At 40.2% G+C, this 3821-nt stretch overlaps 1 long non-coding RNA gene across 1 annotated transcript; it reads left to right on the top strand.

Moving 5' to 3' along the window:
* Positions 1-2793: 2793 nt before the first annotated feature.
* On the top strand, positions 2794-3537 carry LOC128518441 (uncharacterized). The gene is made up of 3 exons (XR_008357728.1): positions 2794-2877; positions 3333-3367; positions 3452-3537. It is a non-coding gene; the product is annotated as an uncharacterized LOC128518441 (long non-coding RNA).
* The last annotated feature ends 284 nt before the right edge of the window (positions 3538-3821 follow it).

Below are 3821 nucleotides of genomic sequence, written 5' to 3'. Positions count from 1 at the left end.
CCCACCCTCAAGGAGGACGTCTCTAGCTTTGTTTCGGCGTGCAATATCTGCATAAGATCCAAGCATGTCAAACCTCATCATCCACCAGTCTGTCTACCTTCCAGTGCTGCCTGGGCTATCAACCGCCCTTATTCCCGTCTGAGGAGGAGGTCAGTGTGCCATCTTCCCAAGCTTTTGTCAGGCGCTGCAGAAAGACCTGGCTGCAAGCGAGGAGAACGCTATTACGGGTCGGCAGAAGATACAAGACACAGGCCGCCCGCAGACGCTCTCAGGCTCCCAAGTACAGGGTGGGGCAGAGAGTCATGCTCGCCGCCAGAGATATCCCCCTAAAGACCACCTGCCGCAAGCTTTCCCCTTGTTACCTCGGCCCCTTCACCATCACCAAGATAGTCAACCCCTGCGTTGTTAAACTCTTGCTTCCCTCAACTATGCGGCGAATTAATCCTACATTCCACGTGTCCCAGCTGCGCCGTCTCGCCTCATGCCCATTAAGGCTCCTGTCTCTCGTCCTTTTGGTTTCGCTTTGCCTTGCTGCTTGTCTTCCCGGTTTTGACCTCGCGCTTTTCTTTTGACTACGTCAATGTTTTAGGTGTTGACCTAAGCTAATAGTTATGAGTGCAATGGTGCTTTTATGGTGACCAGAGGAGTCACCAGCTGACTTTCACAACATGTTGCACACCATGCCATGTATGCCTGGCCAATAAAAACCATGCCGTGCCATGTATGCCTGGCCAATAAAAACAAGCCAGTTTAAGTGGTTTAGTGGTTTCCAGGTTCTCTGACATTGAATTATAGTGATCCCTTGAAATTTCATTTTACCCATCAGGCGCTGTTGAGAAGGGCTGCAACAACAACTGACATCAATAGACATTTTGCCGTTTTTCCAATCAATGCTGTGCATTCCTGATGCTGCCTTGTGGTATTGCAGGACCACACATTCCACTCTCTGATGTTGGACAACTGGTCAATTTAATGAACAGTATTTGGGGCATAAATGTACATTGGAGAGGTAAAGACTCCTTTTTCCTAGAAAGGCATGTGTAGAAAGATTTTTTCCACTGTAAACTGAAGAATTCCAATGGTTTTGTGTTGGAAGACAGGCCATAACAAACAATCAAACTGTTCAGTTACAAACTATGTCAAGCAAAAGTGTCTGTAGAAGGTGCATTCTGTGGACTTGATAGTATTGGTAAGTTGCATGTCACGCAGTGGCGGCTGGTGCAAATTTTTTTGGGGGGGCGTAAAATTAAGATAAAAAATTAACTTTTAATAATCGCCTGTAAATACCCATTTATCAGGTAATTGAGCATCATTAATACTAGTATAAAATAAAGGCATGACTCACATCGCATCCAGACAACCAGTTTCGCTTGCCATAAAAAGTGCTGGAAAAGCACTGTGTATAAACTCGGCCGCACTTGACTGCTGATTAATTAGATGATCCAAGTCCAAGGGTTATGTTCCATGGGAAGAAGCTTATACACATTTTTTGTTGGCTTTGAGGAAACTGAAAACCTTTCCTGACTGAAACAGAGAAAATAGTCTATTGTTTCATTGATGGCTAGAGTGCTTCACTGTCTTCCTGGTTTTGGTCCAGCATTGATTGGTATTGATAGACTGCATGTCAGGGAACTCGGTGGCGGTGTATCAGCTGATTGCACAACTGTTTGGAAAGCTTGTCTGTCCTGCTTGGTACTGTTCCCAAGCCAGACTATGGTGTTTCTGATGCAGGTGTAGTTGCACCTTAGCACCTTGGAAGCAGTTTAAAGTCCATCAAGTGTCTAAATTCAGGGGGATGTTGCCAGCCCTTCTTCTCCACAGTGTCGTTGTGGCAGGACCATGACAGGCCCTGCATGATGTGAACTGAAAATTGTTCACACTCTCCCCTGTGGTCCTGTTATTAATAATGGGCTGGGCCTACCTGGAGGAGATGATCCTGTGTCAGGATAAGGGTAATTTCCACATTCTGCAACAGACCTTCACTCAGAGTGTTCCTCAGCTGATTCTATGACTTTGAAACCATGGCTTTGACCCATGCATGGTCAAGAATAACCAGACTGTTTAACATTTCCTATATTCCCTGTTCTGCATTTAGATTTACTCACCTCACCTGCTGACAAAGAGGTTTTAGTCCATTCTTCCCACTGAGATGGGTAACATATTGAATTAGGAGGCTTGGTGTTTGTTTGGGATAGGAAGGAAGATAGATTGCTTAAAGCAAGGGGCATTATTGACTGGTAAAACTTTGGTGATTATGGTCCTTCTGGCTTTCTGGTGTTCACAATTCTATGTCTATCTAATCAGTCACTTTGAAGTTTAGAAACTGTTGAACTTGCACTAGTAAACATACCACATGCGGGATAAGTGGTAATGATAATTTGTACTAGTATTGTCTCAGTTAAAATTAATTTTAAATAAAATTATACTGTATTGTGACTGTGCTGTTTTACTGTGTTTATATTTATGGTTTAATATCCTCTAATAAAGCTTATTTGTCTATTTTATTTGTATGTCATAAACATGGTTGTATAATGTGAAGTGTTCTGTGAAGTGTCAAACATAGCTTAGATCTTTTTTGCTTTAAGTGAAAACCACATCTGGGTTCTAGAGAAGGATGTAGTGGTGATGTTGGGGGCGGGTGTTGGGGGTAGGGTTGCAATTTAAGGATGACAGAGTGTGTAAAATGTTGATCTACAGTACTATCTCCCTCCTCCCCTCCTGATCAGCTTAAAAAGCTCAATGCCATATCTGCATTATTCTTATACAGTACATTGCGCATCAAACAATTATCATCTCCATCATTCGCCATGTTCTCTTATTCTCTCCTGCTGGTTCTGCTGGGACTTTCCTGCCTCCAGTCCTTCACAATGGCAAATAGTAAAATTTTTGCCTTTTTTCAATCCTCTTTTATTTAAATTCTATTTTATTTATTAAACTTTATAATTTTAAAGACCCATATTTAACACGGATCATGGTAATATTATATATATAAACATATAAACAATATATAAACACTGTTATAACATACTGTAGCATACAGTAACATAAGTCCAGGTACTGAGAAACCTGTCTGGATAAAAGTGCTTTTGTCTTTTCACTATATACTAGTAATTTGATTGATATTTACAATAATTATTTCTGATTTTGACTTCATGGACCAAATTCAACAGATAGTATAAATAGACTCATGAATATTATTTACCTTTAACATTTAGTCTTAAATAAATGACCAAACAATGAAATGTTTTGACACAGATGCAGATGGGGCATCAGAATGCTGTTTTGAATTTCATAAAAATATTTTCCCTGTATCAAACATTGTTGCTTATAAGGAAACAAGATTTGACTGTCCAGTTCCTGGAGTCATGTATGTATTTTGTTACTCATTTAACAAATCTCTTAAAAGGTTTGAATATTTAATTTAATAAACCATATATTTTTGCTCCTGCAGTATTACAACAAAAAGAGGTTTTCGTTTTTGTGCGGACCCTGAGAAAGACTGGGTGAAGAAGGGCATCCAAAGCCCCCAAACTTCAGCCTAAACATCTGTCCATCATTATTTTGCAGAATTCTTCATTTATCTACATATTACTTAAAGCAACTGGTGCTGCGTCAAACAAGCCAACACTTTTTGTTAAACATACTATAACTGCATGCACTTGTTCATTTGATCTTTTGCATGAATTAAAGCTGATTTATAACTCATAGCTTCTGACTGTTCTCCTCTTTACATAGTCACTGACTGTTGGCTCATGGTTGACCAGCCTTAGGCTAAATTGCAGTGGTGTCTTATTCTTTCCATAATTTATTTATTTATTTAT

The sequence above is a fragment of the Clarias gariepinus genome, chromosome 1 (assembly GCF_024256425.1).
Source record: "Clarias gariepinus isolate MV-2021 ecotype Netherlands chromosome 1, CGAR_prim_01v2, whole genome shotgun sequence".
Lineage (NCBI taxonomy): Eukaryota > Metazoa > Chordata > Actinopteri > Siluriformes > Clariidae > Clarias > Clarias gariepinus.
Note: the sequence above shows the minus strand (reverse complement) of the source record. Positions and strands in the feature narration are given on the sequence as shown.